At 44.8% G+C, this 14,605-nt stretch overlaps 1 long non-coding RNA gene across 1 annotated transcript; it reads left to right on the top strand.

Annotated features, from left to right (window-relative positions):
• Nucleotides 1–713: 713 nt before the first annotated feature.
• Nucleotides 714–14,602, top strand: LOC133241203 (uncharacterized). The gene is made up of 3 exons (XR_009734547.1): nt 714–912; nt 2,256–10,568; nt 11,793–14,602. It is a non-coding gene; the product is annotated as an uncharacterized LOC133241203 (long non-coding RNA).
• The last annotated feature ends 3 nt before the right edge of the window (nt 14,603–14,605 follow it).

Here is a 14,605-nt window from a genome sequence, read left to right as displayed (position 1 = left end):
CAGCCTGCTAGTTGCCTCACTTCATTTTTCACTCAAGAATTGGAATGTTTGCTCATTGCAAACTTAGTCCTAGGATTCCTTTTAGCCCATTATTTCTTGGAGCTCCAGTACCTTGAGGATAATGTTCATGCTCTTTAGCTCTTGAGCATTCCAGGCCTTCTGGGGTCTGAGCTCCACCTGGAGAGCCCTGCTCCTCTCCTGCTCCACTTGCGCTGCTCTTCTGTGGTCTCTGGGCAACTCGAGACCCCTCTTTCCTCTGCTCCTTCTGTCTGCTGTGTCTCCCAGCTCCCAGCCTACACCCTAGAGTGTGTCATCATGAAAAACTTGCTCTAATACTGTTTCCTCTCTGAAGATATTTTTGATATTCTCCTTGTCCATCCCGAGCAGTTTTAGGCTCTCTGTGTACATCACTATTTTATGTATGTGTGTGTGAACATCTATGCATGTTCACATCAGGCTGTACTGTTTTCAGTGTGTCTGTTATCCCCAGCAAACTGTAAGCTCCAATGTGTTAGTCTCAGAAAAATTACCTGACATCTAGTAGAGTGTCTGACATAAAGTGTATTATAAATAAATGTAGATTGAATCTTGCTACGTCACTTTATTGAGTGAAGGATTGGGTTGAGGGAATGACTGACTCACTGATTGGCTGAATCAATGAATAGTCTTATATGGTAAAGGCTTCCCTGGTGGCTTAGTCAGTAAAGAATCTGCCTGCAAGGCAGGAGACCTCTTGCAGGAGACCCAGCTTTGATCCCTGGGTCAGGAAGAACCCCTGGACAAGGAAATGGCAACCCACTCCAGTAATCTTGCTTAGGAAATCCCATGGACAGAGGAACCTGGCAGGCCAAATTCATGGGGTTGCAAGAATCAAACACGACTTAGTGACTCAACTACCATTTGGCAAGGACTGTAAGTACAGTCTAGTTTGAGTTGAGGGCTGTTGGTGTGATTACACAGGTAGGGACATACTTATGGGTTTAATGAGAGTTTTTTGGTGGATGGTGTTGTTCTTTTCCTCTTTATAGTATGTATTGCTATGGCTGTATGACTCTAGCTTTTTAAACATTTATTTTTAACTGAAGGATAATTGCTTTACGATATTGTTTTGGTTTCTGCCATACATCAACATGAATCAGCCATGGGTATACATATGTCCCCTCCCTCTTGAACCTCCCTCTCACCCTATCCTACCCCTCTAGTTGTCACAAAGCACCAGTTTGAGCTCCCTGTGCCTCTAGCTTTATATAGAATAGATTAGGGTGAGGGGGAGAGAAGAGACTGGTCCCCAGGCCTGGTGCTTCTGGTCTACCTTTTCTCCACACCTGCAAGTAAGGATGTGTCTATTTGGGTGGGGAACTCTTCTCTGACATTTCACTCGCTTATTCTTTGGAAGCTAATTTGAGAAACAGGGAGAGCCCAGTGTCTGCAGCTCATACTTGCAACTTCTCCCCCTGCTGCCCAGGGGGGCCTTTTCCAGACACGGGGACATAATGCAGTTGAGGAGGTCACTGGAGTGGGCAGGAGGGTTGGGTGCAGATCCAGCAGGCCACTTGAGCCCTCTGGACCTTCGCCTCCTCATTTATTAAAGGAGAGGTCACTGTGCCCCCTCCAGCTTGGACCTTCTAGAGTTCTGAGATGACTACCGTGCTGATAAGGATGATCACCTGTTGGTGGTGACTTTAGGAGGGGGTCAGTGATGGGTTCAAGTCCTCCAGGCAAGCTCTGGCCCTCGTGGCATAAAATCAAAGAGGGCACGTTTTGTTAATGTGCTTTATCTTGCCATCAGCTCTGGGAACTTATTCCACTGGGTGATCACAGCGAGGCGGCCTCCTCATGTAAGGAGACTCGATCCCAGGAGCAGCTGCCCTCTGACCTCGAGCATTACTCACCCTGTCACTAGTCCCCAGACTGGCCCAGTGCCTGTCGGGAGCTGCAGCTGGGCCAGGAATGAAACAGGATGCTTGCTGGGAGAGGGGGCAGGGTGGAGACCAACGGGCTGGAGGAAGATGCAGCCTGGACCAAACACACATACATGCTCAGCTTGAGGGCTTGAGGAAATGTGACTGCATCGTGATCTGGGACAAAGACGTGGCCAGACGGGCCCCTGGGAGAAAAGTGTCTGGATGCTGGTACCCAGACAGGAGGAAAAGATCGTAGCTGTGCCAAACCAAACAGTCAAAGCGTGAGGGGCAGCCTTGCCTGATGGGTTGGTGGCTCCAGTCACCTTTGCCTGTGTTTCTCTTCTAATGCAGAGATCTGCCTGCAATAACAAACAACGGGGAGCAGCCCAGATCTCAGTTCCTGACGGGCTCCGTGGTGGGAGAGAGAACAAACGTTACAAAAAGCCAGCCCAGGCTAGGGCCGTGTTTAACAAGGAGCAAGCTCATTCCAGTGGACGGAGCCTTGAATGTTCTCCAGCAGCTGCGGGTCTGGAGGGCTCAACAATAAGTCCTTCCAAGAGGAGGTCATGCACTTTGGTAGATGTTACCCCAGGTACTCTATCCTGCTCCCAGAGGCTAATGAACGGTGAGAGGAGGTGATGGGGAGATGCTGGGGGCACAGAGCGAAGAAAGGTTCGAGTAATATCAGGAAGGAGTCAGCGACCAAGGCTCTAAACCACCATGCTTTCAGGTTGGACCTGGGCTCTGCAACTGGCTCGTGACCTTGAGCAAGTTCATTAATCACATGCACTGAGCTTCAGTTCTCATCTTGCTTGCGGGAAATGGAAGGAAATCCCTATTGAAAACAGACGGTGAACTGAGACATTTCAAATATGATAGCCACAGATACACGGAAGTACTGCTCTTTCCTTCACTAAAGTATATGACTGAGTTCATTCTTCTCATGTTGCAGACGTTCTTCTACGGAGAACAAAGACAAGAACTAGAAAAGAGAGAAATGCCATATTTTTGTAAAGGACATGTTTGCCTTCCCTGGTGTTTGCCCACAAGGGCAGAGATTTTGAGGGGGGAGTTAATGATCACTCTGGCAGGACACACCCTCAGAGATTCTCTAAACTTGAGAATAAAGCAGAGATTGCAATGGTCACCAGTTCTATATCCTAGGAAACAGAAGGAAATAGGCTGTGTGTGTTATCTCTCCAAGCCCAACCTCTTTGATTCGGGTTTTGACTCAGAACACCAGCAACTTCATCCAGAGACTGAAACACCTTTTGAGATTCCAGCTCACGACACAGAGGCCCTTGGCTCTTCCTTCTGGTTTAGTGCAGCTGCTCTGCCGGACTGAAGGCAGGGCTGAAGCGGTGCTGGTGGATTCTGCCAGAGGAGTGGCCAGAGAGATGCTCACAGAACACAGTAAACAGGACATGGAGGAAATCAGGAGCTGGACTCGGGCTGTTACCGAGCCCCCCCACCTCCCCCCAACTACCCTGCTCATTGTCAGGAAACAGGGGGAGCTGAGAGCCACTGAGCACACAATGATGCTGCGGGAAGTGGCCTTTATAAATACGCAGGGGTCAGGGCCAAGCCCGGCAAACAATAGGGGGAATGGAGATGGAGGGCAGTGGGTGTGGAGTGTAGGGAAGGCCAGGATGACTCCATCAATGACAATAGCTGAGCAGGCAGTTGGTGGGGGTGGAGGTGCACAGGGAGGCTGGGGGTTGGGAACCAAACAATACAAATTGCCTGCGACCCTGTAGCCACAACAAAGGGCAGTGGATTCTGTTAATAGTCCGCAGAGTGTCCCATTGTTCCTTCCATAACTTCTCCCTGGCCCCTACACGGCGGAGATCTCTGTTTTGCTCTATTTACTGGAAGCTGCCCCTGATTCAGAGGGTGCTGCTCCTCACCAGCGGTGAGCAGTGTGGGCTGTTTGGCCACATTTTCTGCCTTGAGTTCGTCCTTTTAAGCAAATAGGCACCAAAGCCAGCTTGGGAAGGCTGGTGTGGAAGGGACAGAGGGCAACAGGCAGTGCTCCCTGACATGCTCTTTGATGTAATCTCCCTCGATTCACTTGGATGGATAGATGGATGGATAGATCCATGGGGATGGATAGATGAGAATGTCACCCTCATTTGCCATGTAGGGAGATACAGCTACCAAGTAGAACTTCCCTGGTGGTTCAGTCAGTAAATAATCTGCCTACCAGTGCAGGAGACAAGGGTTCAATCTCTGCATCGGGAAGATCCCCTGGAGAGGAAACAGCTACCCACTCCAGTAATCTTGCCTGGAGAATCCCATGGACAGAGGAGCCTGATGGGCTACAGTCCATGGGGTCGCAAAGAGTCAGACACGACTTAGTGACTGAACAACAGCAACACCCACCACGGGCAAAGATGGTTGTGTGGTTATGGCTCAAGTCAGACATGTAAACTCAGCAGATCAGATGTTCTGTCCGTCCGTCATTATTCTGTTTTCCAGTGCTTCGTTGTAAAGATAGCTACACGTTTAATTGGGTAATGAATTATTCCATGGTCATCCCTTTCTCTGAAATGGGAGCTTTTTGAAGGCTGGTGCTAGATCTCTCCCGTTGATGTGGTTTCCCCAGGGCTCAACATAGTTCCTCCCGTGAAATTGGCCCTGAGTTAATATTCATTGAGTAACTAGAGGATGCATGCTTTTTTGCTGGTGAGTCCCCTCCCTGTACAGCCTATACAAGGAGCCATCTGGACCCTGTGACCTGGGCTGGCTTTATCAGAGCGGCCTTAGCACAGGTCATCTAGATCTAGGAAGACTTGACCATGGGGGTGTCCTCAGGGTGCTCTCTCAGGACCACGGAGTATGCTGTGCCAGCAAAGGAGCTGCTCCTTAAATATCTTGTAGCATATATAATTAATTAAAATGTTGTCTGAATTGGGGTGAAATAAAAGGCATATGAAATTCAAATGGAGATTAAGCCAATTTTTATCTATTTTAATAATTGTTTATAACATACATTAAAAAAAATAGGCTTTGCCTTTTAGTGAGAAAATACTAAACAAAATGCAAATTTAGAGCTTGCTAAAGGTAGCTTAACTCTAACCTGAACCTTCACATTCTGCTGGTGAAAGTAGAAACAGCCATATATTTTGTAGCAAGCCATCTTGCATAAGGCATCTCAAAAGCCTGAAAATATTCAGCTTCTTCAACCCAGCAGTTTTATTCTGGGACTTTTTCATGAAAATGTAGACAAAAAATTATAACCAAAGATGTTTATCATAGCTTTATACTAATAATGCTTAAAGTAGGAAATAATTTGTCTAATAATAGGGGATTTTAAATTAAATTACTAATGTGAAAAAAGTAGAATATTATGATGCCATTGAATTAAGTTAATTAAATTAATGGTGTGCTGTGCTGTGCTCAGTTGTGTCTGACTCTTTACAATCCTGTAGACTGTAGCCCACCAGGCTCCTCTGTCCATGGGGATTCTCCAGGCCAGAATACTGGAGCCGGTTGCCATTTCCTCCTCTGGGGGATCTTCCCGACCCAGGGATTGAACCCGAGTCCCCTGTGTCTCCTGCATTGACAAGCAGGTTCTTTACCATTAGCGCCACCTGGGAAGCCCCTTAATTAAATTAATGATATCTTGAAAACTTACGTATACTTTGGGTTAGTGATTATTATTTGACAAAATGAAAAAATGTAGGTGCAAAATACATACAGCTTATATTCTCAACTATGAAAATACACATTTAAATCTAAAAAAGACTATAAACAAAGTTTTAAACTATTAGTGGTGATGCTGTCAAGATGTCAGAGTAGTGGTTTACTATTTTTTTTTGATATGTTTTTCTGCTTTTTATAAAAGTGGAAATGTATTTATAAACAAGTATTTTATAATTGGTTTTTGAAAGTTTTGCCCTGGTAAGTTTACTTTTTAAGTTCCAAATTTTCTCTGTGAACCTCTGGAAGGAGTGAAATGTTGGAGTGAGTCTCTCCATAAAAAAAAAAAAAAAAAAAGAGGAAGGGAGAGGCTTAGTTGTTGAAGGAAATATTCTTCTGATTTGGGGAAAGATCATGAGGGAATCACTATTGTAATATGGGAAGACATTCTACGTGTCCACACTCTTTTTTTCCCTCCCTGCTGCTAAGCTGTGAATGAAGAACGTGTTTAGCAGAGGCTGTGGGAAGTGGCAGCCACATGACAACTTGAAGTGAAGAAGGCATGGTCTCAGCTGCTAGAGGTTGTCGTGGTCTTTGATGTGAGAAGGCTTTCGGGCAGAAGTCTGCTTTGATGGAAGGGTGAGAGGCAGACACCATAGGGTGAAGTTGACGAACCAAGGTTAGGTCAAGAAATAAGAGTTAACATCGGTTGCATACCCACCACACGCCAGGCACTGTTTTGAGTATTTAGTATATGTTAATTCCTTTTATCCTAGTGGCAAATCCATGAGCTGCGTATATTACTTTCCTCATTTTAGAGATTAGTGAGTGGAGGCATAACATGCAAGTAATTTGCCCAAGGTTACAGGACTAGTGGATAAATCAGGAATTGAATTCAGGAAATCTATCTGAGAGCCCTAGCTTTTTCATCATGATCTAATCCCTCTCTGATAAAAGCTCTGAACAATAGAAAGGTAGGATATTAGTCCCAGGTGTTCACAATTCTCATAGCCCCGGGACACATTCATCAGGACAAGAAATGACACTTAAATAGAAGATAGTATTGTAAAAGGAAATAGCTAGTGTTCCCTTAAAACCTCAAGTCCCATTCAATACTTATTTGTTTAATAAATATTTATAGAGGGCAGGATGTCCTGGAAGGGGTGATAAAAGACTGACTGTAGAAAGACAGACAGACAAGTAAGTAAATGGTGACGGGCCCTGAGAGCCCTTGGTGGACTGACAGAGATTGATGTGATTACACGGATATTTTAGAGAAGACTCTGACAATCAGTACAACAGCTGGGAGCCTATAGGGAGACAGATCAGGAAATAATACAGCAATCAGATCAGATGTACTGAGGGCTTGAAATGCAGTCATCTGAGTTGGATGGAAAACACAGAATTGGTGACTATATAGCAGTTGGGGTACCATCAGGAAAGAGATGGCACAGTCTAGCTGGGAGTTGTTATAAGTTTAATATAGGGATGACTTATGATCCAAAAGGATATATGCACTTCAATGCTCATTGCAGCTCTGTTTACAGTAGGCAAGACTTGGAAGCAACCTAAATGTCCATCGACAGAGGGATGGATAAAGAAAATGTGGTTGTTGTTCAGTTGCTAAGTTGTGTCCACCTCTTTGTGACTCCATGGTACATATATACAGTGGAATATTACACAGCCATCAAAAAGAATGGAATTTAAAAAATGAAATAATGTCATTTGCAGCAGCATGGATGCACCTGGAAATTGTCATACTGAGTGAAGTAGGTCAGACAGAGAAGGAGAAATATCATATGACATCCCTTATATGTGGAATCTTAAAAAGAAATGATGCAAATGAGCTTACAAAACAGAGACTCACAGACTTAGTTAGAGAAAGAACTTAATGGTTGCCAGGGGAAAGGATGGGTGGAAGGGATAATTAGAGAGTTTGGGATGGACGTGTACATGCTGCTATATTTAAAATGGATAGCCAACAAGGACCTACTGTAGAACACAGGGAACTCTGCTCAATGTTATGTGGCAGCCTAGATGGGAGGGGAGTTTGGGAGAGAATGGATACATATATATGTATGGCTGAGTTCCTTCGCTGTTCACCTGAAACTGTCACAACATTGTTAATCGGCTTTACCCCAATACAAAATAAAAAGTTTTAAAAAATATATACGGATGATTTACAGAGTATAAGAGTGGGGATTGAGCAGTACCCTGAGGTTGGTAACATCAGGAGGCAGGAGGCTCTACCTCCTCCAAGTTCAATGAGCAACAGGAAGGGATGGTTATCAGAACCCAGAACAAGCCATGTGGAAACGAATTTGTGATGGGCTCTGGCCTTATGTCCAGAATATAGCCAGTCCATGGGGACCTGACAGGGAAGGAGAAGGGACATAAATAAAACACCTTTTCTCTCCTGCCTCCTTCCAGTCTCTGGCCAGTGCTCACCAAAGGCCAAGTGCAACTGGCAGCCAGAGTTCAAAGGAGCTCAATGGTTTATATCACAGAAGTCAGTCTCCTTAGGGGGTGTGTTTGGGAGGGGGAAGTGAGCCTGGATGGAGGGGCGTCTGGAAGGTGTCTGGCTCACTTATGTATGAGCTTCCTGGGTAGCTCAGTTGGTAATCTGCCTGCAATGTAGGAGACCCCAGTTTGACTCCTGGGTTGGGAAGATCCCCTGGAGAAGGGATAGGATACCCACTCCAGAATTCATGGGCTTCCCTGGTGGCTCAGACAGTAAAGAATCCGCCTGCAATGCAGCAGGCCTGAGTTCGATCCCTGGGTTGGGAAGAGGCCCTGGAGGAGGGTATGGCAACCCATTCCAGTATTCTTGCCTGGAGAATCCTAATGGACAGAGGAGCCTGGAGGGCTACAAGCCCATGGGGTCACAAAGAGTCAGACATGACTGAGCAACTAAGCTCAGCGCATACTACTGTACATGCGTAAGCACTCATATATAGCAGTGATGGTGTGGGTTGACTCTGTCACAAGTCCCAGGTTTCTCTGATGCTTCATTATTTCTAGGTCCTAAAATAGGGAATATAGGAAGATGTACAGAGCGAGGATGAACGTGGTGTGTTCTGCTTGGAATGCATTTTTGAAGTGCATGTGACAAATTCATGTAAAACATCTAATACATAGTTAGTATATACTCAGCTAAGAAGAGAGGATGAGGGATGTGGAAACTGATAGTCACCATGAGTTATCTAGGCGAGAGATAAAGCCATTGGGAGGTGGCTGGGGAGAATATGCACAGTGATGACTAAGGCCTGGAGGATCTCCAATCTTTAAAGACGTGATGGAAGCAAAGGCACCCAGAAGAAGCTTCCAAAGAAGCACAGAAGCTTCCAGATCCCTCTTAGCCTGGCCACTGCCCGTGTGCCAGGATCCTTGGGTTTGTATTTCTGTACATGGACTCCTGCCATTCCAAGGGTGTGGGATGCAGAGTGATGGGATCGTAAGCTGAGAAGTTTAAGACCTGAGTTTGTCTGCTGGGCCTCGGTATAGAAACTCAAATGCTGACTTTTCCTCTTAAAGCCTTCCTCACTTTTTGGGAAGAGCACTGTTTGACCACATCCTACCTCTCGGGGTGTTTTTAAGGATAAATGAGATAACGTCTGTAAGGCCCCTAGAGAGGAAGTACCAGTGCAGATAAGCATATGCTTGGGTATTTTTAGCTGACAGCATTCGGTGTTCAGGACGTGCCATTTAGCAATTCCTGGAGCCTTGAAAAGGAAAGAGAAAGGGGTGGGGAGACAGGGAATCAGAGGCAGACAACAAACATTGTTTTTCGAGAAATCCCTCCTACCCTGAGTGTAAGAATCCACGTCAAAGGAAGCAAACACCATGTGTAGATAAAACAGGAAGGTGACAGGTTTGCTTGCTTGCAACCAAGACAGTTGATGCCAAAGGGCCAGCCCTGGCAGTTCGTTTGCCCTAGGGGGTGGAGGTCCAATCGCCGCCTCCTCCACTGATAATGAAAGCAAGGTTAAGTGACTCTCCGTCCTGTACAGAATGGCAGGAAACACCTTCATCACCCATGACTCTTGGAGAGAGTGGCCCGGGTGGGGGTGGGGCGTGCATTTCCTGCCCAGATTCCAGAAAGGGTGCTCAGACTGTTAGCAGGCATGAACCTGCTGACCCAACAGATGCAAGGTTGTGGAGTGACCACAGGGCCTGGCCTGGCCCACCCGTGTCCGTCCATATCTGCTTCATAAGCACAAAGCCTTCAGAACGTAATAACAGGAACCTTAGAAAGATAACTTACTTGGAGAAAGGTCTTAGAAGAGTTCATCTGACTGTTTCTTTCTCTTTTTTTAAACTTTAATTAATTAATTTATTTTTATTTTTGGCTGTGCTGGGTCTTCGCTGCTGCGTGTGGGTTTCTCTAGTTGCGGTACATGGGCTTCTCATCCCGGTGGTTTCTCCTGCTGTGTGCCACGAGCTCTAGGACACACACGGGCTTCAGTAGTTGTGGTACACGGGCTTAGTTGCTCTGAGGCCTGTGGGATCTTTCCTGACCAGGGATCAAACCTGTGTCTCTTGCATTGCAAGGCAGGCTCTTAACCACTGGACCACCAGAGAAGCCCCATTCAACTGCTTCTTCAGTGCTCTTTTCCATGCTGCAGTGAGATCTTTATTTTAGAAATAACGCATGCCCTCTGTAGGCACCTAAATGCGATGCATTGGAGAAGGCAAAGAAGCTTGAGTACCTGTTATGTCATCGGATCTGAGTTAAACATTTTATATACATTATGTCATTGAACTCTGTCTACAAAACTTTAGTGGCTGTTGGTGCATCTTTATAGATAGGTCAGCTGAGGTAGACATCCAGAGTTGATTTGAAATAATTAGATCTGGGTCCAAGTCCTACCTGTACTCTACAGAGTGGAAGTGGAAGTTGCTCAGTCATGTCCGACTCTTTGCAAACCCATGGACTATACAGTCCATGGAATTCTCCAGGCCAGAATACTGGAGTGGGTAGCTGTTTCCTTCTCCAACTCTACATAAGCAGTGTGGTATTTGGTAAGTAATTTAACCTCTCCAGGCTCAGTTTATACACAAATTGGGGGACATAACTTTCTTCATGAGATTATTATGAAAGTTAAATGAGATACAGCAGACAAATTTTGAATTTAGTTTTATATTATGTCCATGTTCTTTCCATGACTACCCTGTTAAACACAGAAGTCCAAAATGACACAGAGTACCATTAGGATGCTTTTCACAAGCTGCTTTGCCCCAAAGATGCAAGTTTATTTCAGAGTAAAATGAATGGGAGAGTATAATTTTATTCAGAACATGGTCATCAACTAACAAGTTTTGTTTTCTTAAAGTGGAAAGAGTATGCCCTCTGTAGACACCTTCAGAGATATCTAGACAGGTGTTTTTTGATTGTGTAAGATTATCGCTTGGTTTGTGAAGGAGTGACAGACAGAACGTATTATAGAGAGACTGGGGATGAAGCTCACATCACATGCCCAGATCTTGCACGTTGAGCGGTTTGATATCAAGACAGCAATCACCTGTAAGATAAAAGATTGGGTGATATACAATTTCCTTAGAAGATGGGAAGGCTTTAATCACACGAAGCCATGAAACATTCGCCTTACCAAAGACCCAGTTCTCTTAATTACAAATGAAGAAATTAGAAGCCAAGTCAGTCTTGCTCAAATTCTAATAGTCAACTAAGTCCAGAACTGGGATGGGCATTCCTCAGCTTTGACCCAAGGCTTTTCCTACTACATCACACACCCCTTTTTGCATTTTATATCTCTCACATTTTAGCTTCTCCTCTCCCCTTTTCTGGGTATCTCCCCCTAAAGCAGTGGATGGGGTTTGTAATAGTGCCTTGCCATGAGAAGTGTTCATTAAATGTTTGTCACAAGAATGAACAACAGAATACCTGGAGGCATTTTATTCAAATGTTTTCTCAAATCTCTGGCTTTCCTCTTTGGTTTGGGTTTGAGTCAGTTCATAGAATATAAACAGCAGTTCACTTAGAGTTAGAAAATGAAGAAAAATTGTTCTTTTATTTTTTAAGGATTTTTTTTATGAGGATTTGTTACTATATTGCCTCTGCTTTATGTTTTTGGATTTGGGGTCACAAGGCCTGTGGGATCTTAGGTCCCCAACCAGGGGTCAAACCTGTATCCCCTGCTTTGGAAGTTGAAGTTTTAACCACTGGATTACCAAGAAAGTCTCAACTGTTCCTTTTTAAAAAATGTTCCATTCTTCTTATACACCCAGGATCATCTCTCATTTGAGGAATATTAAATATTACAATTGCCACCAAAAGCCAACAATGATGCCCCCAGTGCCAAGTCTCTGGCAGTGACTGCTTCTTGCCAATGGAGAATTAGATGAAATGACAGGGTTAACTCCCAACGGGACACCAGGCGTTGGTGACGAGAAACTATTGCTGATCTGGGAGACGCGTCAGTTACTCTCCTGACAGTCCGAATGGAGTGGAGGAAGGGTTTCGTCCGTGCCTAGCATATTACCTCCTTTCATCATTTATCAAGGCCTTTGATGTTCTTCACAATGTGAGTAGGAGGAAATCAAGGTGCTTTCTTCCAACCCGAGTTTGGAAATTCCATTTGTGCGAAGTTTGCAAATGACTGGGCAGAAGTGAGCTCTTCACATGAAAAGGAGAGGCCAGCATCAGCATATCCCGTATAACTTGAGTCTGCTCTTCTCGAAGGCCTCACCAGGATTCAAGAGGCCCCAAGGGAACGCGCGGCCTATGGAGTGGAAAGGTTAAATGAGTTTTATCGTCTTCTCACAAAAACGACAATTCTCGTGTCAAGTTTCATTTAGGTGATAAATGTCATGGTGGGAAGGGACAGCAGTGAGCCCACCTCCTTGCTCATCAGCCTGCCCATGGGATGGCCAGGGGGAAGGACATGGCAGAGAGACCTGGAAGGAATGGCAAATAGCCCGCCGTGCTCTGGAAGAAGGGTCTCATCTGACAGTAACTGAGAGATCTCTGGTCTCAAAACACAGCTGTGTTGAGTTCCAGACCAATCCCTGCCATATAAATTTATGTCCGGGTCAATATATGCTCCCCACCAGCAAGAAACCATTGACAGAGATAACAGATCCAGAAGTCTGGATACTGACATTGCCATCTTGGTTGAGCTCCTTTCACAGGTTCTCTGAGTATTTACACCAGATATAAAATGGTTACCCAGCTTCCAAACAATTGTAATCTGTGAAATTAGTTGTCTGTGAACACTTTTTTTTTGTTGTTTGGTAAGGAAGGGCTGGTGAATGCTAATATGAGCCAACTTCATGGTAGATACTCAGTAAATTTAGGTGGAATGAAAGAAGCTAATTGAACTTCATGTTGCAGAATTTGATTCCTCCCTTTAAGACCGTGCTGCTCGAAATGTGATCCAGCATCCTCATTATCTGAGCAATTGTTACCCAAAGTGCCAAATCTCAGGGCTCACTCCAAACCAACTGGATGAGTATCTGCATTTTAGCCAAATCCTTAAGAGATGGATACGCACATTAAAGTTTGAGAAGCTCAGCTTTAAGATGCTGAACCAGTGAGTTGGGTGGTTTCCACAGGGCCAATGATGGTGCTTTTTACATCTTTTAATCTCAATGATAAAGACCCTCCCAGACCTAGATAACTGAAACAAGCAAACATCTCTGTAGCACAAAGTCAACTTGCATTCTTTTCTAGGGAAAAAAAAAGTGTATCTTCTAAAATAACTTAATACTAAATTTCTCATTCCTCCTTTCAAATGTTACAATTCTTTATTAACACGCCTTAGTCCCTTAAAAAAGTTTTGAGCTCTTGGAAAGTAAGGGTCATATTTCAGGTATTTCTTTGTATCTGTACATTTTATACATAATAGCGGTTTTAAAATGCTTGTTTAATAGTCTCAGACCTTCAGGTAAAAATAAGATATTCTCCCTCATTGCACTACACAGTCTCTGGGAAATAAAAACCAACATTTGTAACTATGTATTTCAGTATCTACTTTCTTAACGTCTTCTCCCCCTACTAGATACAAAAATTTATATGAGAATAAGACAAGATATGTCTCATTCACTTTGCTGCGATGTTTGCCAAATAGATAAATGCACAAGAGTAGCAAGCCTACAGTTAGACGTTTCAAAGGCTCATTAATCAAGTCATGATTTGCCTTTCTACTTTGAGAAGCCAAAAAAAAAAACCCAACTTCTGTATATACAATCTTTCTATAAAAAGATATATAATCTGTTTAACAGATTGAAAATATCCGTCCATCGCCTCCTTGAAGACCTGAATTTGGACCCTTCTTTCTCCATTGAACTGCATCTTCAGAAAGAAATTGTTTTCGATTCTCTGAAGTAGAAACTCTCAGTTTCAAGTCCTGAGAACTGTCGGTTTTATTTTCCTCCCAGAACTACCCTCCGCAAAGGAAGCCCTGTAGCATTCATCCCTCTGTGGGGACATCTCAGTGTCCCAGTTCCTCTGCCATCCAGCCAGCCCTCCATCTCCATTTTTGGCTTTTTTATGGGCACATGAACCGACCTTCTGGTGTGCTGAGACTTTGGGGTTAAACTTTGTTTTGGGGTGTGTGTATGTGTATACGTTGCTCTGTTTTGTGGTGTTTCTTTGCAGCCCTTACCATCTGTGGGTGTTTTCTCCATCTGCCTTGGAACCACTGACTGTCAGCAGCCGCGGCTGTTTGTGCAGTTCTCTGCAAAAAATGGCTTCAAGTGTTACCTTGCCTGCTCCACTTTGGGGCGACCACAATGATGAACAGGCACGAACCCCTTGACACATGCACTTCACCTCCCCAGCGGGGCCGATAAGATCAAGTATGAGGGCGGCGAGCGGTCTGGCATTCTGTGCGCGTTCTGCGCAGAGCTGATGCTCAGCCCCCCGTTATGCCTTCTCAGGGCTGCTGGTGTTGCCAGGCTCCCCGGCCCCCCATTTTGGTCCCGCAACTGGTGAGGGCCCTGCCTGAGTTTCCAGCGGGGCCTGAGGGTGCATTTCAGACACAGAGAAGGGCCTAGAACAACTCATATCTTGTCGCTTTCGTTGTTTATTTTTTAATATA

Source organism: Bos javanicus, chromosome 29 (assembly GCF_032452875.1).
Source record: "Bos javanicus breed banteng chromosome 29, ARS-OSU_banteng_1.0, whole genome shotgun sequence".
Taxonomy (NCBI): domain Eukaryota; kingdom Metazoa; phylum Chordata; class Mammalia; order Artiodactyla; family Bovidae; genus Bos; species Bos javanicus.
The sequence above is the reverse complement of the archived record's forward strand: the minus strand, read 5'-3'. Positions and strand labels throughout refer to the sequence as shown.